We start from the raw sequence: 23,740 nt of genomic DNA, 5'->3' as shown, positions 1-23,740 counted from the left end.
GCCTCAGTTCAAACCCCATCAGCCACAGTTCAAATCCCAATCAGTCTGAGATCGGACTCCTTCAGCCTCAGATCAGACCCCCCATCAGCCTCAGATCAGACCCCCCATCAGCCTCAGATCCGACCCCCTATCAGCCTCAGATCAGACCCCATCAGACTCAGATCAGACCTCATCAGACTCAGATCAGACCTCATCAGACTCAGATCAGACCTCATCAGCCTCAGAATAGACCTCATCAGCATCAGAAATGACCCCATCAGCCTCAGATCAAACCTCATCAGCTTCAGATCAGACCCCCCATCAGCCTCAGATCAGACCCCCCATCAGCCTCAGATCAGATTCCCCATCAGCCTCAGCTCAGACCCCATCAGACTCAGATCAGACTCAGATCAAACCTCATCAGCCTCAGTTCAAACCCCATCAGCCACAGTTCAAACCCCATCAGCCACAGTTCAAACCCCATCAGCCACAGTTCAATTCCCAATCAGTCTCAGATCGGACTCCTTCATCCTCAGATCAGACCCCCCATCAGCCTCAGATCCGACCCCCTATCAGCTTCAGATCAGACCCCATCAGACTCAGATCAGACCTCATCAGCCTCAGAATAGACCTCATCAGCATCAGAACAGACCCCATGAGACTCAGATCAGACCTCATCAGACTCAGATCAAACACCCATCAGCCTCAGATCAGACTATTTCAGCCTCATATCAGACCCCAGCAGTGTCAGATCATACCCCCATTAGTCTCTGATCAGACCCCATCAGCCTCTGATAAGACCCCACCAGTGTGAGATCATACCCCATCAGCCTCAGATCAGAACCCATCAGACTCAGATCAGACCTCATCAGCCTCAGAATAGACCCCATCAGCCTCAGAACAGACCCCATCAGACTCAGATCAAACCCTGATCAGCCTTAGAGATCAGAATCTTATTGCTTTAGATCAGACCCCAGCAGTGTCAGATAATACCCCATTAGCCTCTGATCAGACCCCAGAAGTGTCAGATCATACCCCATAAGCCTCAGATCAGACCCTATCAGTTTCACAACAGACCACATCAGCCTAAGAACAGACCCCCATCAGCCTCAGATCAGACCCCAGAAGTGTCAGATCAGACCCCATCAGCCTCAGATCAGACCCTATCAGACTCAGATCAGACCTCATCAGCCTCAGAATCGACGTTCATTAGCCTCAGATCAGACCCTATCAGTTTCACAACAGACCACATCAGCCTAAGAACAGACCCCCATCAGCCTCAGATCAGACCCCAGAAGTGTCAGATCATACACCATCAGCCTCAGATCAGACCCCATCAGACTCAGATCAAACCTCATCAGCTTTGGATCAGACCTCATCAGCCTCAGATTAGACCCTATCAGTCTCACAACAGACCACATTAGCCTAAGATCAGACCCCCATCAGTCTCAGATAAGACCCCCCATCAGCCTCAGATCAGACCCCATCAGACTCAGATCAGACTTCATCAGCTTCAGAATATACCCCATCAGCTTCAGATCAGACCCCATCAGACTCAGATCAAACCTCATCAGCTTCAGATCAGACCCCATCAGCCTCAGATCAGACCCCCATCAGCCTGAGATTGGAATTCTTCAGCCTCAAATCAAACTCCTTCAGCCACAGATCATACCCCAGCAGTGTCAGATAATACCCCATTAGCCTCTGATCAGACCCCATCAGCCTCAGATCAGACCCCAGCAGTGTCAGATCATACCCCATCAGTCTTAGATCAGACCCTATCAATCTCACAACAGACCACATTAGCCTAAGATCAGACCCCCATCAGTCTCAGATCAGACCCCCCATCAGCCTCAGATCAGACCCCCCATAAGCCTCAGATCAGACCCTATCAGACTCAGATCAGACCCCATCAGACTCAGAACAGACCCCATCAGACTCAGATCAAACCTCATCAGCTTCAGATCGGACCCCATCAGCCTCAGATCAGACCTTTATCAGTCTCACAACTGACCACATTAGCCTAAGATCAGACCCCCATCAGTCTCAGATCAGACCCCCCATCAGCCTCAGATCAGACCCCATCAGCTTCAGATCAGACCCCCCATCAGCCTCAGTTCAATCCCCATCAGCCACAGTTCAAATCCCCATCAGTCTGAGATCGGACTCCTTCAGCCTCAGATCAGACCCCCCATCAGCCTCAGATCAGACCCCCCATCAGCCTCAGAACAGACCCCATCAGACTCAGATCAGACCTCATCAGCCTCAGAATAAACCCCATCACCTTCAGATCAGAACCCCCATCAGCCTCAGATCAAACCCCATCAGTCTCAAATTAAACCCCCATCAGTCTGAGATCGGACTCCTTCAGCCTCAGATCAGAACCCAGCAGTGTCAGATCATACCCTATTAGCCTCAGATCAGACCACATCAGCCTCAGATCAGATCCCATCAGTCTCACAACAGACCACATCAGCCTCAGATCAGACCCCTATCACCTTCAGATCAGACCCTTCATCAGCCTCTGGTCAGACCCCATCAGCCTCAGATCAGACCCCATCAGACTCAGAAAAGCATCCGCAAATACAAAAAAGCAATGTACCATGTGTGGGATCATACCTAAAATTCCAAAAATAATTTGCAAAACCACACAAAAAAATTCAAAAATGACATCTTTATTGGTCAATATAAAATACAATAACAATAACAAGAAAATGCAAGGAGTGTTGAAATGTAGAACAGAAGCCCCTCCCCCCTACAGTAGGAGAGATGGTGATAAATGAATAGTTAAGTATGCAATCACAAGATAAAAGTAGCTATAGAAATACATGGGGTAGTTACATGTGACCCATGTGATCACCAAATTACATAATATGTTTATTCCACAGACAACATGATGGCGGTCATCAGTCTCCTACTGCCGGGGGGGGGGGGCCTTCTGTTCTACATTTTAATACTACTTGCATTTTATTGTTATTGTTTTTGTCTTTTATATTGACCAATATAGATGTAATTTTTGTATTTTTATGTGTGGTTTAGCAAATTATTTTTGGAGTTTCCCATCAGACTCAGATCGGACTCCTTCAGCCTCAGATTAGACCCTATCAGTCTCACAACAGACCACATCAGCCTCAGATATGCCTCAGATCAGACCCCATCAGACTCAGATCAGATCTCATCATCCTCAGAATTGACCCCATCAGCCTCAGATCAGACCCCATCAGCCTCAGATCAGACCCCATCAGCCTCAGATCAGACCCCATCAGCCTCAGCTCAGATTCCCCATCAGCCTCAGATCAGACCCCATCAGACTCAGATCAGACTCAGATCAAACCCCATCAGCCTTTGATCAGACCCCATCAGCCTCAGAACAGATCCCATGAGACTCAGATCAGACCTCATCAGACGCAGATCAAACACCCATCAGCCTCAGATCAGACTACTTCAGCCTCAGATCAGACCCCAGCAGTGTCAGATCATACCCCCATTAGTCTCTGATCAGACCCCATCAGCCTCAGATAAGACCCCACCACTGTCAGATCATACCCCATCAGCCTCAGATCAGAACCCATCAGGCTCAGATCAGACCTCATCAGCCTCAGATCATACCCCAGCAGTGTCAGATCATACCCCATCAGCCTCAGATCAGAACCCATCAGACTCAGATCAGACCTCATCAGCCTCAGAATAGACCCCATCAGCCTCAGAACAGACCCCATCAGACTCAGATTAAACCCCGATTAGCCTTAGATCAGAATCTTATTGCCTCAGATCATACCCCAGTAGTGTCAGATAATACCCCATTAGCCTCTGATCAGAACCCATCAGCCTCAGATCAGACCCCAGAAGTGTCAGTTCATACCCCATCAGCCTCAGATCAGACCCTATCAGACTCAGATCAGACCTCATCAGCCTCAGAATAGACACCCATCAGCTTCAGAACAGAACCCATCAGACTCAGATCAAACCTCATCAGCTTCAGATCAGACCCCATCAGCCTCAGATCAGACCCTATCAGTCTCATAACAGACCACATTAGCCTAAGATCAGACCCCCATCAGTCTCAGATCCGACCCCCCATCAGCCTAAGATCAGACCCCCCATCAGCCTCAGATCAGACCCCATCAGACATAGATCAGACCCCATCTGTCACTACCAGAGCTTTGAGACGTTCTCACAGCTCTGTTTCTCCACCCCTGTGATGATGTCACTACTAGAGCTTGGAGGAGTTCTCTCTGCTCTGTTTCTCCGCCCCTGTGATGAGGTCTTTACTTTCTGTTTCCTTCCTCCCAGCTGTCCCTCCTGTGTTTGATTTCTCTGCCTTTAAATCACCCCTCCTCCTTTGTAGGGTGCGGATTATATTTTTCATTTGAGTTGTATCTCTCGCTTGAGTATCTTCACTTGTGTGATATCATTTCACTGGACCTGTGTTCTGCTGCAGCAAGTACCTCGGATATTGTCAGCTTACTTTGGATCTGTTTTCACTGCTGCTGCAGCTCCTTCAGTTAAGTGTGCAGACATTGCGTGTTTCTGTTTGTTTGCTGACTGGATCCGAGGCGACCCCGGTTCCGTCCATATACTGAGCAGGGCACCGGTGGCCGTGCCCCTTCCACTATTGTAGGGGTTACAGTGGTCATCAGCCTTAGGTACGCGGGCATGTCTCGATCCACCATTTGGATCCGGACATGTGCTTAGCAGCATAGGGCGAGCTTTTAGGGTCTGACAGGGGTCACCCTTTATCCTCCCTAGTTTGGGTCCTGTCAGTAGCTAAATTCACTGTGTATGCTCTTGTTGCTCACATACAGCCGTGACACCATCAGACTCAGATCAGACTTCATTAGCCTCAGAATAGACCCCATCAGCTTCAGAACAGACCCCATCAGACTCAGATCAGACCTCATCAGCTTCAGATCAGACCCCCCATCAGCCTCAGTTCAAACCCCATCAGCCACAGTTCAAATCCCCATCAGTCTGAGATCGGACTCCTTCAGCCTCAGATCAGACCCCCCATCAGCCTCAGATCAGACCCCCCATCAGCCTCAGATCAGACCCCCCATCAGCCTCAGATCAGACCCCCCATCAGCCTCAGATCCGACCCCCTATCAGCCTCAGATCAGACCCCATCAGCCTCAGATCAGACTTTATCAGCCTCAGAATAGACCTCATCAGCATCAGAAAAGACCCCATCAGCCTCAGATCAGACCTCATCAGCTTCAGATCAGACCCCCCATCAGCCTCTGATCAGACCCCCCATCAGCCTCAGATCAGATTCCCCATCAGCCTCAGATCAGACCCCATCAGACTCAGATCAGACTCAGATCAAACCCCATCAGCCTTTGATCAGACCCCATCAGCCTCAGAACAGACCCCATGAGACTCAGATCAGACCTCATCAGACGCAGATCAAACACCCATCAGCCTCAGATCAGACTACTTCAGCCTCAGATCAGACCCCAGCAGTGTCATATCATACCCCCATTAGTCTCTGATCAGACCCCATCAGCCTCAGATAAGACCCCACCACTGTCAGATCATACCCCATCAGCCTCAGATCAGAACCCATCAGGCTCAGATCAGACCTCATCAGCCTCAGATCATACCCCAGCAGTGTCAGATCATACCCCATCAGCCTCAGATCAGAACCCATCAGACTCAGATCAGACCTCATCAGCCTCAGAATAGACCCCATCAGCCTCAGAACAGACCCCATCAGACTCAGATCAAACCCCGATTAGCCTTAGATCAGAATCTTATTGCCTCAGATCATACCCCAGTAGTGTCAGATAATACCCCATTAGCCTCTGATCAGAACCCATCAGCCTCAGATCAGACCCCAGAAGTGTCAGTTCATACCCCATCAGCCTCAGATCAGACCCTATCAGACTCAGATCAGACCTCATCAGCCTCAGAATAGACACCCATCAGCTTCAGAACAGAACCCATCAGACTCAGATCAAACCTCATCAGCTTCAGATCAGACCCTATCAGTCTCACAACAGACCACATTAGCCTAAGATCAGACCCCCATCAGTCTCAGATCAGACCCCCATCCGTCTCAGATCAGACCCCCCATCAGCCTCAGATCAGACCCCATCAGACTCAGATCAGACCCCATCTGTCACTACCAGAGCTTTGAGACGTTCTCACAGCTCTGTTTCTCCACCCCTGTGATGATGTCACTACTAGAGCTTGGAGGAGTTCTCTCTGCTCTGTTTCTCCGCCCCTGTGATGAGGTCTTTACTTTCTGTTTCCTTCCTCCCAGCTGTCCCTCCTGTGTTTGATTTCTCTGCCTTTAAATCACCCCTCCTCCTTTGTAGGGTGCGGATTATATTTTTCATTTGAGTTGTATCTCTCGCTTGAGTATCTTCACTTGTGTGATATCATTTCACTGGACCTGTGTTCTGCTGCAGCAAGTACCTCGGATATTGTCAGCTTACTTTGGATCTGTTTTCACTGCTGCTGCAGCTCCTTCAGTTAAGTGTGCAGACATTGCGTGTTTCTGTTTGTTTGCTGACTGGATCCGAGGCGACCCCGGTTCCGTCCATATACTGAGCAGGGCACCGGTGGCCGTGCCCCTTCCACTATTGTAGGGGTTACAGTGGTCATCAGCCTTAGGTACGCGGGCATGTCTCGATCCACCATTTGGATCCGGACATGTGCTTAGCAGCATAGGGAGAGCTTTTAGGGTCTGACAGGGGTCACCCTTTATCCTCCCTAGTTTGGGTCCTGTCAGTAGCTAAATTCACTGTGTATGCTCTTGTTGCTCACATACAGCCGTGACACCATCAGACTCAGATCAGACTTCATCAGCCTCAGAATAGACCCCATCAGCTTCAGAACAGACCCCATCAGACTCAGATCAGACCTCATCAGCTTCAGATCAGACCCCCAATCAGCCTCAGTTCAAACCCCATCAGCCACAGTTCAAATCCCCATCAGTCTGAGATCGGACTCCTTCAGCCTCAGATCAGACCCCCATCAGCCTCAGATCAGACCCCCCATCAGCCTCAGATCAGACCCCCCATCAGCCTCAGATCAGACCCCCCATCAGCCTCAGATCAGACCCCCCATCAGCCTCAGATCAGACCCCCTATCAGCCTCAGATCAGACCCCATCAGCCTCAGATCAGACTTTATCAGCCTCAGAATAGACCTCATCAGCATCAGAAAAGACCCCATCAGCCTCAGATCAGACCTCATCAGCTTCAGATCAGACCCCCCATCAGCCTCAGATCAGACCCCCCATCAGCCTCAGATCAGATTCCCCATCAGCCTCAGATCAAACCCCATCAGACTCAGATCAGACTCAGATCAAACCCCATCAGCCTTTGATCAGACCCCATCAGCCTCAGAACAGACCCCATGAGACTCAGATCAGACCTCATCAGACTCAGATCAAACACCCATCAGCCTCAGATCAGACTACTTCAGCCTCAGATCAGACCCCAGCAGTGTCAGATCATACCCCCATTAGTCTCTGATCAGACCCCATCAGCCTCAGATAAGACCCCACCACTGTCAGATCATACCCCATCAGCCTCAGATCAGAACCCATCAGGCTCAGATCAGACCTCATCAGCCTCAGAACAGACCCCATCAGACTCAGATCAAACCCCGATAAGCCTTAGAGATCAGAATCTTATTGCCTCAGATCAGACCCCAGCAGTGTCAGATAATACCCCATTAGCCTCTGATCAGACCGCATCAGCCTCAGATCAGATCCCAGAAGTGTCAGATCATACCCCATCAGCCTCAGATCAGACCCTATCAGTTTCACAACAGACCTCATCAGCCTAAGAATCGACCCACATCAGCCTCAGATTAGACCCCGGAAGTGTCCGTTCATACCTCATCAGCCTCAGATCAGACCCTATCAGACTCAGATCAGACCTCATCAGCCTCAGAATAGACACCCATCAGCTTCAGAATAGAAAACCCATCAGACTCAGATCAAACCTCATCATCTTCAGATCAGACCCCATCAGCCTCAGATCAGACCCTATCAGTCTCAGATCAGACCCCATCAGACTCAGATCAGACTTCATCAGCCTCAGAATAGACCCTATCAGCTTCAGAACAGACCCTATCAGACTCAGATCAGACCTCATCAGCTTCAGATCAGACCCCCCATCAGCCTCAGTTCAAACCCCATCAGCCACAGTTCAAATCCCAATCAGTCTCAGATCGGACTCCTTCAGCCTCAGATCAGACCCCCCATCAGCCTCAGATCAGACCCCCCATCAGCCTCAGATCCGACCCCCTATCAGCCTCAGATCAGACCCCATCAGACTCAGATCAGACCTCATCAGACTCAGATCAGACCTCATCAGCCTCAGAATAGACCTCATCAGCATCAGAAATGACCCCATCAGCCTCAGATCAAACCTCATCAGCTTCAGATCAGACCCCCCATCAGCCTCAGATCAGACCCCCCATCAGCCTCAGATCAGATTCCCCATCAGCCTCAGCTCAGACCCCATCAGACTCAGATCAGACTCAGATCAAACCTCATCAGCCTCAGTTCAAACCCCATCAGCCACAGTTCAAACCCCATCAGCCACAGTTCAAACCCCATCAGCCACAGTTCAATTCCCAATCAGTCTCAGATCGGACTCCTTCATCCTCAGATCAGACCCCCCATCAGCCTCAGATCCGACCCCCTATCAGCTTCAGATCAGACCCCATCAGACTCAGATCAGACCTCATCAGCCTCAGATCAGACCCCATCAGACATAGATCAGACCCCATCTGTCACTACCAGAGCTTTGAGACGTTCTCATAGCTCTGTTTCTCCACCCCTGTGATGATGTCACTACTAGAGCTTGGAGGAGTTCTCTCTGCTCTGTTTCTCCGCCCCTGTGATGAGGTCTTTACTTTCTGTTTCCTTCCTCCCAGCTGTCCCTCCTGTGTTTGATTTCTCTGCCTTTAAATCACCCCTCCTCCTTTGTAGGGTGCGGATTATATTTTTCATTTGAGTTGTATCTCTCGCTTGAGTATCTTCACTTGTGTGATATCATTTCACTGGACCTGTGTTCTGCTGCAGCAAGTACCTCGGATATTGTCAGCTTACTTTGGATCTGTTTTCACTGCTGCTGCAGCTCCTTCAGTTAAGTGTGCAGACATTGCGTGTTTCTGTTTGTTTGCTGACTGGATCCGAGGCGACCCCGGTTCCGTCCATATACTGAGCAGGGCACCGGTGGCCGTGCCCCTTCCACTATTGTAGGGGTTACAGTGGTCATCAGCCTTAGGTACGCGGGCATGTCTCGATCCACCATTTGGATCCGGACATGTGCTTAGCAGCATAGGGCGAGCTTTTAGGGTCTGACAGGGGTCACCCTTTATCCTCCCTAGTTTGGGTCCTGTCAGTAGCTAAATTCACTGTGTATGCTCTTGTTGCTCACATACAGCCGTGACACCATCAGACTCAGATCAGACTTCATCAGCCTCAGAATAGACCCCATCAGCTTCAGAACAGACCCCATCAGACTCAGATCAGACCTCATCAGCTTCAGATCAGACCCCCCATCAGCCTCAGTTCAAACCCCATCAGCCACAGTTCAAATCCCCATCAGTCTGAGATCGGACTCCTTCAGCCTCAGATCAGACCCCCCATCAGCCTCAGATCAGACCCCCCATCAGCCTCAGATCAGACCCCCCATCAGCCTCAGATCAGACCCCCCATCAGCCTCAGATCCGACCCCCTATCAGCCTCAGATCAGACCCCATCAGACTTATATCAGACCTTATCAGCCTCAGAATAGACCTCATCAGCATCAGAAAAGACCCCATCAGCCTCAGATCAGACCTCATCAGCTTCAGATCAGACCCCCCATCAGCCTCAGATCAGACCCCCCATCAGCCTCAGATCAGACCCCCATCAGCCTCAGAACAGACCCCATCAGACTCAGATCAGACTCAGATCAAACCCCATCAGCCTTTGATCAGACCCCATCAGTCTCAGAACAGACCCCATTAGACTCAGATCAGACCTCATCAGACTCAGATCAAACACCCATCAGCCTCAGATCAGACTACTTCAGCCTCAGATCAGACCCCAGCAGTGTCAGATCATACCCCCATTAGTCTCTGATCAGACCCCATCAGCCTCAGATAAGACCCCACCACTGTCAGATCATACCCCATCAGCCTCAGATCAGAACCCATCAGGCTCAGATCAGACCTCATCAGCCTCAGATCATACCCCAGCAGTGTCAGATCATACCCCATCAGCCTCAGATCAGAACCCATCAGACTCAGATCAGACCTCATCAGCCTCAGAATAGACCCCATCAGCCTCAGAACAGACCCCATCAGACTCAGATCAAACCCTGATCAGCCTTAGATCAGAATCTTATTGCCTCAGATCATACCCCAGCAGTGTCAGATAATACCCCATTAGCCTCTGATCAGAACCCATCAGCCTCAGATCAGACCCCAGAAGTGTCAGTTCATACCCCATCAGCCTCAGATCAGACCCTATCAGACTCAGATCAGACCTCATCAGCCTCAGAATAGACACCCATCAGCTTCAGAACAGAACCCATCAGACTCAGATCAAACCTCATCAGCTTCAGATCAGACCCCATCAGCCTCAGATCAGACCCTATCAGTCTCATAACAGACCACATTAGCCTAAGATCAGACCCCCATCAGTCTCAGATCAGACCCCCCATCAGCCTAAGATCAGACCCCCCCTCAGCCTCAGATCAGACCCCATCAGACATAGATCAGACCCCATCTGTCACTACCAGAGCTTTGAGACGTTCTCACAGCTCTGTTTCTCCACCCCTGTGATGATGTCACTACTAGAGCTTGGAGGAGTTCTCTCTGCTCTGTTTCTCCGCCCCTGTGATGAGGTCTTTACTTTCTGTTTCCTTCCTCCCAGCTGTCCCTCCTGTGTTTGATTTCTCTGCCTTTAAATCACCCCTCCTCCTTTGTAGGGTGCGGATTATATTTTTCATTTGAGTTGTATCTCTCGCTTGAGTATCTTCACTTGTGTGATATCATTTCACTGGACCTGTGTTCTGCTGCAGCAAGTACCTCGGATATTGTCAGCTTACTTTGGATCTGTTTTCACTGCTGCTGCAGCTCCTTCAGTTAAGTGTGCAGACATTGCGTGTTTCTGTTTGTTTGCTGACTGGATCCGAGGCGACCCCGGTTCCGTCCATATACTGAGCAGGGCACCGGTGGCCGTGCCCCTTCCACTATTGTAGGGGTTACAGTGGTCATCAGCCTTAGGTACGCGGGCATGTCTCGATCCACCATTTGGATCCGGACATGTGCTTAGCAGCATAGGGAGAGCTTTTAGGGTCTGACAGGGGTCACCCTTTATCCTCCCTAGTTTGGGTCCTGTCAGTAGCTAAATTCACTGTGTATGCTCTTGTTGCTCACATACAGCCGTGACACCATCAGACTCAGATCAGACTTCATCAGCCTCAGAATAGACCCCATCAGCTTCAGAACAGACCCCATCAGACTCAGATCAGACCTCATCAGCTTCAGATCAGACCCCCAATCAGCCTCAGTTCAAACCCCATCAGCCACAGTTCAAATCCCCATCAGTCTGAGATCGGACTCCTTCAGCCTCAGATCAGACCCCCCATCAGCCTCAGATCAGACCCCCCATCAGCCTCAGATCAGACCCCCCATCAGCCTCAGATCAGACCCCATCAGCCTCAGATCAGACCCCCCATCAGCCTCAGATCAGACCCCCCATCAGCCTCAGATCCGACCCCCTATCAGCCTCAGATCAGACCCCATCAGCCTCAGATCAGACCTCATCAGCATCAGAAAAGACCCCATCAGCCTCAGATCAGACCTCATCAGCTTCAGATCAGACCCCCCATCAGCCTCTGATCAGACCCCCCATCAGCCTCAGATCAGATTCCCCATCAGCCTCAGATCAGACCCCATCAGACTCAGATCAGACTCAGATCAAACCCCATCAGCCTTTGATCAGACCCCATCAGCCTCAGAACAGACCCCATGAGACTCAGATCAGACCTCATCAGACTCAGATCAAACACCCATCAGCCTCAGATCAGACTACTTCAGCCTCAGATCAGACCCCAGCAGTGTCAGATCATACCCCCATTAGTCTCTGATCAGACCCCATCAGCCTCAGATAAGACCCCACCACTGTCAGATCATACCCCATCAGCCTCAGATCAGAACCCATCAGGCTCAGATCAGACCTCATCAGCCTCAGAACAGACCCCATCAGACTCAGATCAAACCCCGATAAGCCTTAGAGATCAGAATCTTATTGCCTCAGATCAGACCCCAGCAGTGTCAGATAATACCCCATTAGCCTCTGATCAGACCCCATCAGCCTCAGATCAGATCCCAGAAGTGTCAGATCATACCCCATCAGCCTCAGATCAGACCCTATCAGTTTCACAACAGACCACATCAGCCTAAGAACCGACCCCCATCAGCCTCAGATCAGACCCCGGAAGTGTCAGTTCATACCTCATCAGCCTCAGATCAGACCCTATCAGACTCAGATCAGACCTCATCAGCCTCAGAATAGACACCCATCAGCTTCAGAATAGAAAACCCATCAGACTCAGATCAAACCTCATCATCTTCAGATCAGACCCCATCAGCCTCAGATCAGACCCTATCAGTCTCAGATCAGACCCCATCAGACTCAGATCAGACTTCATCAGCCTCAGAATAGACCCTATCAGCTTCAGAACAGACCCTATCAGACTCAGATCAGACCTCATCAGCTTCAGATCAGACCCCCCCTCAGCCTCAGTTCAAACCCCATCAGCCACAGTTCAAATCCCAATCAGTCTGAGATCGGACTCCTTCAGCCTCAGATCATACCCCCCATCAGCCTCAGATCAGACCCCCCATCAGCCTCAGATCCGACCCCCTATCAGCCTCAGATCAGACCCCATCAGACTCAGATCAGACCTCATCAGACTCAGATCAGACCTCATCAGCCTCAGAATAGACCTCATCAGCATCAGAAAAGACCCCATCAGCCTCAGATCAAACCTCATCAGCTTCAGATCAGACCCCCCATCAGCCTCAGATCAGACCCCCCATCAGCCTCAGATCAGATTCCCCATCAGCCTCAGATCAGACCCCATCAGACTCAGATCAGACTCAGATCAAACCCCATCAGCCTCAGTTCAAACCCCATCAGCCACAGTTCAAATCCCAATCAGTCTCAGATCGGACTCCTTCATCCTCAGATCATACCCCCCATCAGCCTCAGATCAGACCCCCCCATCAGCCTCAGATCCGACCCCCTATCAGCCTCAGATCAGACCCCATCAGACTCAGATCAGACCTCATCAGCCTCAGAATAGACCTCATCAGCATCAGAACAGACCCCATGAGACTCAGATCAGACCTCATCAGACTCAGATCAAACACCCATCAGCCTCAGATCAGACTATTTCAGCCTCAGATCAGACCCCAGCAGTGTCAGATCATACCCCCATTAGTCTCTGATCAGACCCCATCAGCCTCTGATAAGACCCCACCAGTGTGAGATCATACCCCATCAGCCTCAGATCAGAACCCATCAGACTCAGATCAGACCTCATCAGCCTCAGAATAGACCCCATCAGCCTCAGAACAGACCCCATCAGACTCAGATCAAACCCTGATCAGCCTTAGAGATCAGAATCTTATTGCCTCAGATCAGTCCCCAGCAGTGTCAGATAATACCCCATTAGCCTCTGATCAGACCCCAGAAGTGTCAGATCATACCCCATTAGCCTCAGATCAGACCCTATCAGTTTCACAACAGACCAAATCAGCCTAAGAACAGACCCCCATCAGCCTCAGATCAGACCCCAGAAGTGTCAGATCATACCCCATCAGCCTCAGATCAGACCCTATCAGACTCAGATCAGACCTCATCAGCCTCAGAATCGACGTTCATTAGCCTCAGATCAGACCCTATCAGTTTCACAACAGACCACATCAGCCTAAGAACAGACCCCATCAGCCTCAGATCAGACCCCATCAGACTCAGATCAAACCTCATCAGCTTTGGATCAGACCTCATCAGCCTCAGATCAGACCCCCATCAGTCTCAGATCAGACCCCCATCAGTCTCAGATCAGACCCCCCATCAGCCTCAGATCAGACCCGCCATCAGCCTCAGATCAGACCCCATCAGACTCAGATCAGACTTCATCAGCCTCAAAATATACCCCATCAGCTTCAGAACAGACCCCATCAGACTCAGATCAAACCTCATCAGCTTCAGATCAGACCCCATCAGCCTCAGATCAGACCCCCATCAGCCTGAGATTGGAATTCTTCAGCCTCAAATCAAACTCCTTCAGCCACAGATCATACCCCAGCAGTGTCAGATAATACCCCATTAGCCTCTGATCAGACCCCATCAGCCTCAGATCAGACCCCAGCAGTGTCAGATCATACCCCATCAGCCTCAGATCAGACCCTATCAGTCTCACAACAGACCACATTAGCCTAAGATCAGACCCCCATCAGTCTCAGATCAGACCCCCCATCAGCCTCAGATCAGACCCCCCATAAGCCTCAGATCAGACCCTATCAGACTCAGATCAGACCCCATCAGACTCAGAACAGACCCCATCAGACTCAGAACAGACCCCATCAGACTCAGATCAAACCTCATCAGCTTCAGATCGGACCCCATCAGCCTCAGATCAGACCTTTATCAGTCTCACAACTGACCACATTAGCCTAAGATCAGACCCCCATCAGTCTCAGATCAGACCCCCCATCAGCCTCAGATCAGACCCCATCAGCTTCAGATCAGACCCCCCATCAGCCTCAGTTCAATCCCCATCAGCCACAGTTCAAATCCCCATCAGTCTGAGATCGGACTCCTTCAGCCTCAGATCAGACCCCCCATCAGCCTCAGATCAGACCCCCCATCAGCCTCAGAACAGACCCCATCAGACTCAGATCAGACCTCATCAGCCTCAGAATAAACCCCATCACCTTCAGATCAGAACCCCCATCAGCCTCAGATCAAACCCCATCAGTCTCAAATTAAACCCCCATCAGTCTGAGATCGGACTCCTTCAGCCTCAGATCAGAACCCAGCAGTGTCAGATCATACCCTATCAGCCTCAGATCAGACCACATCAGCCTCAGATCAGATCCCATCAGTCTCACAACAGACCACATCAGCCTCAGATCAGACCCCTATCACCTTCAGATCAGACCCTTCATCAGCCTCAGGTCAGACCTCATCAGCCTCAGATCAGACCCCATCAGACTCAGAAAAGCATCCGCAAATACAAAAAAGCAATGTACCATGTGTGGGATCATACCTAAAATTCCAAAAATAATTTGCAAAACGACACAAAAAAATACAAAAATGACATCTTTATTGGTCAATATAAAATACAATAACAATAACAATAAAATGCAAGGAGTGTTGAAATGTAGAACAGAACCCCCCCCCCCCTACAGTATGAGAGAATGTCATAAATGAATAGGTAAGTATGCAATCACAAGATAAAAGTAGCTATAGAAATACATGGGGTAGTTACATGTGACCCATGTGATCACCAAATTACATAATATGTTTATTCCACAGACAACATGATGGCGGTCATCAGTCTCCTACTGCCGGGGGGGGGGCCTTCTGTTCTACATTTTAATACTACTTGCATTTTATTGTTATTGTTTTTGTCTTTTATATTGACCAATATAGATGTAATTTTTGTATTTTTATGTGTGGTTTAGCAAATTATTTTTGGAGTTTCCCATCAGACTCAGATCGGACTCCTTCAGCCTCAGATTAGACCCTATCAGTCTCACAACAGACCACATCAGCCTCAGATATGCCTCAGATCAGACCCCATCAGACTCAGATCAGATCTCATCATCCTCAGAATTGACCCCATCAGCCTCAGATCAGACCCCATCAGCCTCAGATCAGACCCCATCAGCCTCAGATCAGACCCCATCAGCCTCAGCTCAGACCTCCATCAGCCTCAGATTGGACTAATTCAGCCTCAGATCAGACCCCAGCAGTGTCAGATCATACCCTATAAGCCCCAGATCATACCCCATCAGCCTCAGATCAGACCCCATCAGATTTAGATCAGACCCCATAACCCTAAGAACAGACACCATCTGCCTCAGATCAGACCCTATCAGTCTCACAACAGACCAAACCAGCCTCAGAGCAGGCCCCCATCAGCCACAGATCAGACTCCATTAGACTCAGATCAGACCTCATCAGCCTCAGAATAGACCCCATCAGTCTCAGATCAGATCCCAACAGACTCAAATCAAACCCCCATCAGCCTCAGATCAGACTCCTTCAGCCTCAGATCAGACCTCAGCAGTATCAGATCATACCCCATTAGCCTCTGATCAGACCCCATCAGCCTCAGATCAGACCCCAGCAGTGTTAGATCATACCCTATCAGCCTCAGATCAGACCCTATCAGTCTCACAACAGACCACATCAGCCTAAGATAAGACCCCATCAGCCTCACATCATACCCTATCAAGCTCAGAACAGACCTCATCAGCCTCAGAATAGACGCCATCAGCCTCAGAATAGACCCCATCAGACTCAGATCACACCTTGTCAGTTTCAGATCAGAACTCCCATATGCCTCAGATCATACACCATCAGTCTCAGAAAAGACCCCATCAGACTCAGATCAGACCTCATCAGACTCAGATCAAACCTATCAGCCTTGGATCAGACCCCATCAGTCTCACAACAGACCCCATCAGCCTCAGATCAGACCCCCTTCAGCCTCGGATCAGACATGAAAAAAATAATAGAAATACTGTAACACTTACCTTGCTTGCTCAGGATGGTGCTGCCACTCACCGCTCCCTGGTCTTCTTCTGGCCCGCACTGAACTGTGACCTGATGTCGCACAGTGCACTATGTCCTGATGCTGTGCTGTGTCAGGACATATTGAAGAGCGGGGCCCAGAAGAATACCAGGCAGGGTGAGTAGAGCCAGCGGAGACCTTTTCTCACCTCTCCACGTGCCTCCTGCATCCTAAAGGAAGCGATCATTAGCATTTGGACTATAAGATGCACTGCCATTTTTTCCTCACTGTTTTGGGGGGGAAAGTATGTCTTATAGTCCGAAAAATGCGGTACTTAGAAGTATGTTCGGCAAGGCTTACCCAAAGATGGGCTCCATGTGTTAACCAGCTCACTTGGCTTTCCGAGGGTCACTGTGAGCAAGCGCCAAGAAGTCCGCAGGTGCACTAGGGACATACATACCTGCACTGACCTGAGCAGAAGAGGACACATCACTCAATCTGCGCATGCGTTGGCCATTGCCACTGCGGCAAAAAGGGGAGCACAATCTATCTAATATCTATCTTTTATGTATCTATGTATCTATCTATCTCTCCTCTTCATAGTATCCCCACAGTGGATAGATATACTGTAGGTGGCTGGAGGTTGTCAGACATATTGATTACTTTTATCCATAAAGTTTACAGCGACAGACGTGGAGCAGTTACACTTAATGATCGATGCTGCGCAGACTGTGGCTCATCGCCCTCCAGCCTCCTCATCCCAGACAGTAAACCTGCAGACGGGGAAAGTGACTATTTAACTGACTTATGGGCAGAAGGTATATTAATGATCCGGGGTGAGATCCAGGTCCTCGTCACTGTTTCATCATATGTCTCCACAACTCCCACAGGCCACAGCCACCACCACACCACTGATTTCAAACTGCGTCCAACATAATATGAATCTAGCAGGAAAACAATAGGAGCATGAATCTTTAAGATTTCTGTGGCTTAGGGTCCATTCACACGTCCGTGGTTTATTGCGGATCTGCAATACACCCGGCCGGCACCCCCATAGAACTGCCTATTCTTGTCTGCAATTGCGCACACGAATAGGACATGAATAGCATACTGTGTGCTCTCTGCATTTATTCCTGCCTCATTGAGAATGAACGGGTCCACACCCGTTCTGGATATTGCGGAACAGACGCGGACCCATTCCATGGACGTGTGAATGGAGCCTTAGGCAGGGGCTGAATCTCCTCATAGAGACCAGTCCTGTATGGAGACTTAGGCTAGGTCTACACGACGACAATAAGTCGCGCGACAGATAGGGCACAACTGCACTGCAACATTTGTCGCGCGACATTTTGTTGCACCAATGTCGCGCAGCAATTTTTATAATGGCAGTCTATGGTGTCGCACTGCAACATGCGACAAGCTGCGACTGCGACGCGACAGTCTCAAATCCATCTCAAAACTGAAGTGCAACACCATAGACTGCCATCATAAAAATTGTCGCGCGACAAATGTCGTCGTGTAGACCTCGCCTTATTGGGAACGCTTCATGGGAAAAGAATATGCAAAGAGGTATCTCCCAAGAAAGAGAACCATCTCACCAGCGCCACCTATTGGAAGTTCTTGGAATTTCTTTTGAAATAAATTGACATGAGATCAAATTTAAAAAATGAGGAAAGATTAAAAATACTAAATAAATGTAAAGTAGTGAAAAAAAAAACTTAAAAAGCAATAAAGTGAGCTATTCGAAACAACTATTCGAAAAAAAAAAAAAAAGAATTAAATATCAAAGAGGAAAAGCATTTCTAAGGATGTGAAATAATGTAGCAAAATGACTGATTTGTCATTTTTGTATAAAAAAAGATACAAAAGTAATATAAGTAAATATGAGTAAAAAAAACAATACAAATGTAGCTTAAAGGGAATCTGTCACCTGCGACCTTCCTATTCAGACACATAGCTGTGCTTCACCTGATTAAATGCGGTTTTCATTTTGTTGATCTGAGGACCAGTTCTCGAGTTATGATACTTATTCTTTATATGCAAATTAGGCCTTTGATGCAATGAGGTCGTCACCATTGCTCTTGTTGCACCCATGCTCCGCATCTTTCTGTGGCCAGACCCTCCCTGACAAGGCCAGACAGTGGCAAAGCAGAGAGGGAGGCACTGGCCACAGAAAGGAGAGGAGCATTGGTGCAAAAAGAGCAATTGTGACTCCTTAAATGCACCAAGGGCTTTCTTTGCATATTTAACTTTTATTTGCATATGCAACTCAGGAACGAGGCCTCAGATCAACAAAGGAACAACAGCATTTTAATCAGGTGAACCGCAGCTATGTGTCCGTGCACGCAGCCTGATAGAGAGGCCGCTGGTGACCGACTCCCTTTAAATTCTGGAAAAGAAGTAAAAAACCTATTTTAAACAAATACACCTTATAATAAATACAGATAAAGATACAATTAAAATAAATAATAGCAATATATGTTTTTAAAAAGTTTGAAAGGAAACTAAAAATAAATGAAAATTCAAATAAAATGGAGTAAAAAATGTAAAAACGTAAATCATAAAAAAGTGACTATAAAATTTGAATACAATAAACAATCCCTTTCGCTCCCGGTTGATCCCGCGGTTTTCCTATCGGTTTCAGGCTCGGTGATGGATTCTTGATGATTTTGACTCTCGCTTGGTAATTGCCGGGGGGTCATAGTCATGCCGCCGGGGAAGCACCAGCCTAATTTCTATGTGTGTAATAAAACCTCCTTCTCGGCCGCGCAGAGTTTATTTTATCCGCCGTTATCTTAATGCAGGTGACATTTTTATGTCCCAGCACGAGGGATTTTCCATCACATAATATCACGGAATCTGCTGGCCGCGGCCACTGTATGAATAACATCAATCCTCCAAAACACAGCAGGGAATTGACCACCGTGTCAGAGAGACAATATAATGCGGCGGGTCACACAGAACCAGAGCAGTATGTCAGGGTCTGGGCCAACGGGAGGAGGGTTGCAGGGCATTAGGACACAGGGCAGAGAAATGTACCAAAAACTTGGCAGGCAGAGGGGCCCCGTGCAGGAACCCACCTAAGCATCCCTACATCTCAGCTCTCTTCCCTCAATGGGGCCAAAACTCAGTTAAACCATAGTACTTATTAGTGTAGCCCTAGATTTCATAGGGTCCCATAGCAAAAGTTAGTATGGGCCCCTACCACTAGGGGGAGCCCTGCGCATAGGAATTTTTAGTTACCATTGCACTGAGTGGAAGCTGTACAATTTCTAAGCAATGAGCTCTCTCTAGTAGCAGCTGCAGGAATTTACATCAGGAACAGGAGAAGCAGGTCAGCGGTGTGCCACCCTTCCTGGTGTCCCATAGCAGTCAGGTGGTCTTCCTAGATACACCACCGGCTAGTTGTGGTCTTATTATTGTTTGTGCCTCCCTTTACTTCTTTTGCTTCCTTCACCCTCCTTTCTAACCCTGGCCAATCCTTTAGTACTGTTCTTTTGCTATTACATTGACCCTGTTGGGGGTCAGCTCTTGGGGGGGGGGGGGGGGGGATTGGCGCAGACCTGTTGTGGGTCAGCACTTAGAGGACCTGCTTGGGCTGTCGCAGAACTATTGAGTGTCAGCTCTTGGAGGGGGCCGGCGCGGACTTGTTGGGTGTCAGCTCTTGGAGGGGGCTGGCAGTGGCCTGTTGGTTGTCAGCTCTTGGAGGGGGCTGGCAGTGACCTGTTGGTTGTCAGCTCTTGGAGGGGGCTGGCAGTGACCTGTTGGTTGTCAGCTCTTGGGGGGGGGGGGGGGCGGCGCGGACTTGTTGGGTGTCAGCTCTTGGAGGGGGCTGGCAGTGACCTGTTGGTTGTCAGCTCTTGGAGGGGGCTGGCAGTGACCTGTTGGTTGTCAGCTCTTGGAGGGGGCTGGCAGTGACCTGTTGGGTGTCAGCTCTTGGAGGGGGCTGGCAGTGACCTGTTGGTTGTCAGCTCTTGGAGGGGTCTGGCAGTGACCTTTTGGGTGTCAGCTCTTGGAGGGGGCTGGCAGTGACCTGTTGGTTGTCAGCTCTTGGAGGGGGCTGGCAGTGACCTGTTGGTTGTCAGCTCTTGGAGGGGTCTGGCAGTGACCTTTTGGGTGTCAGCTCTTGGAGGGGGCTGGCAGTGACCTGTTGGTTGTCAGCTCTTGGAGCGGGCTGGCAGTGACCTGTTGGGTGTCAGCTCTTGGAGGGGGCTGGCGCGGACCTGTTGAGAAGCAGCTCCTGGAGGGGGCTGGAGAGGACCTGTTGGGGGTCAGCTCTTTGAGGGGGCTGGTGCTGACCTGTTGGCGGTCAGCTCTTTGAGGGGGCTGGTGCTGACCTGTTGGGGGTCAGCTCTATGAGGGGTCTGGCAGTGACCTGTTGGGGTCAGCTATTGGAGGGGGCTGTCGTGGACCTGCTGGGGCCCAGCTCTTGGAGTAGGACAGCTCAGTCCTGTTTGGGGTCAGCTCTTGGAGGGGGGCTGGCACTGACCTGTTGGGGCTCAGCTCTTGGAGGGGCCGGCGCTGACCTGTTGGGGGTCAGCTCTTTGAGGTGGCTGGCATGGACCTGTTAGAGGTCTTGGAGGGGGCCGGCAAGGACCTGTTGGGGGTCAGTTCTTGGAGGGGACTGTCATGGACCTGTTGGGAGTCAGCTCTTGGAGTGGGACAGCGCAGTCCTGTTAGGGTTCAGCTCTTGGAGGGGGCTGACAGTGACCTGTTGGGGGTCAGCTCTTGGAGGGGGCTGGTGTGGACCTGTTGGGGGTCAGCTCTTGGAGTGGGACAGCGCAGTCCTGTTAGGGTTCAGCTCTTGGAGGGGGCTGACAGTGACCTGTTGGGGGTCAGCTCTTGGAGGGGGCTGGTGTGGACCTGTTGGGGGTCAGCTCTTAGAGGGGGCTGGTACTGACCTGTTGGGGGTCGGCTCTTGGAGGAGTCCAGCCTGGACCTGTTGGGTCTACTGTTTGCTTTCTTCTCCACACCTTGTGGGGCTGTTGTAACAGCCGGTGATTAGCTGAGACCTAATTGAAGATGAGACATCCGGTAAGTGAGTGATAAGGAGATTAATGTTCGGAGGCAGACGCATCCGGGCTCTCAAACAACAATTAATTGAAGCTGATTTGACATTTGGATGCCGCACAAGGTAATAAACCTCCGATGTTTTGGCGCACAGATGCCAGCCCATCCACAGACATAGAACGTTGTATTTTATGGAAATCATCTCTCCTGGAAATACTGTAACCCTTTAAAAGCCGCCAGACCTCACACACAGAGCTGCGTGATGCTAGGTGAGCATCAGTGCCAGGTGGATGGTGTAAAGTCTTCCCGGGGCAGACGCTGTGTGATCACTGGATCTGTCAGATTGGTTCATCTTGTAAAGCTTAACGTCAATTAGATACTTGTGTGGTTGGCACAGATGGGCCACGAAGCAGCCATTGCCAGGAAGCATGTCGTTAGTACAGCAGCCCGGCTTCCATGTACTGGGGGTGTTCAGAAAATGATATCCAGAGCCGCAGATCTGGAGGTTTACTATAACAAGTAGGAGGGGAACAGATTTAGACTCCAGAATATGAACCTGTGATAACCCCGTCTATTAATAATGGCGTCTAATACCCTCATCCAGAGCTGCACTCTACTGATTAGCCTTTCATTTCAGGCTCCAAGAACTTGGGTGTCCCTTGGAGGAAGGAGGGGAGAGGCTGCAGGAGTAACCGCAGGGTTAAATCCAGGATTATAATCCGGAGGGGGCAGAAATAATTGGCAGTCAGCAAATCCTGCGTTGTTTGGTCAGGCACCTTGCCAATTCCTTAATTATGTAAGTTACACCATCAAAACAGGAAGGAAAAAAAGGACAGAGACACCTGATCACATAGTGAGGGACGGGGCAAGGCTGGGACACGGGTACAATACAACTGCACAAAGACCCATGTAGCCAATCATACCGTCATATAGTGAGCATATATATAACAGGTCCATACAGGAGGTGCAGAATGCATAGCCATCAATCCAGTGACTCAAAGGAGACGTCTCCTCTCATTGTAATTCCCTATATCAGGAGAGTACTTAACATTTTTACTGCAATTCGGTAGTCTTTATTTTTGTCCGCCAAAGCTTAGATCATAAGATACCATTCACACATGGATCAATTGCAACGTTTCGGGTATATGTGAAACCCTTTTTCAAGCATATGTAGGACATTTTCTTTCCTTTTCTTCTCCATATGGCCCAGAGCACCATGATGACTTCTCTTGACTGCAGCATTTACTGCCAAGACATCCTTGGCTCCTTGCTTCTGATACCCCTCCCAATGGTAGCAAAAATAAATTCAGACCAGAGACCAAACCCTTAAATTAATTCACAGTTCAGACTAGACTCTTATATTAATGCGGATACCAGACCATACTCCTAAATTGATTCAGACCCCAGACTAGACGCCTAAGTTACCTATGACACCGGCTGACCTGTTACATATGCACTTGGCAGCTGAAGGCATCTGTGTTGGTCCCATCTTCATATGTGTGTGATGACATTTTTACTGCCTGGCCCTGTCAATCAAAGTGAAGAGGGCGTGGCAGTTACAGAGTAAGAAGACCCTCTAAGTGTACCGGCAACGCCCCCGTTGCTCCTAGAGGCTCATTTGCATATGTTAAAACATCATTTTTCTCAGCAATGCGGGCACATATGAACGTGGGAGCAACACAGACGCCTTCAGCTGCCGAGCGCACATGGAACAGGTCATAGGTACAAAACTGCTGACAGATGCCCTTTAATTCAGCCCTCAGACCACACCTGTAAATAAATTCAGCCTCCAGCACATAGCTCCCAGATAGTAAAGTAATCAGCCCTCAGAGCAGACTCCTCAGCGTGCTGACCTTCACCCTCGTTGTTCCATAGCCCTGCTCTGTAGACACTGTGTGCTGCTATTACCTAAGCTTTTATACTGGTATTACCTGGGCTCACTGCGGTGACATTGTGTCCTCGTATGGTACTGTTCTGTGGATT

This window comes from Bufo bufo, chromosome 3 (assembly GCF_905171765.1).
Source record: "Bufo bufo chromosome 3, aBufBuf1.1, whole genome shotgun sequence".
NCBI classification, from domain to species: Eukaryota; Metazoa; Chordata; class Amphibia; order Anura; family Bufonidae; genus Bufo; species Bufo bufo.
The sequence above is the reverse complement of the archived record's forward strand: the minus strand, read 5'-3'. Positions refer to the sequence as shown.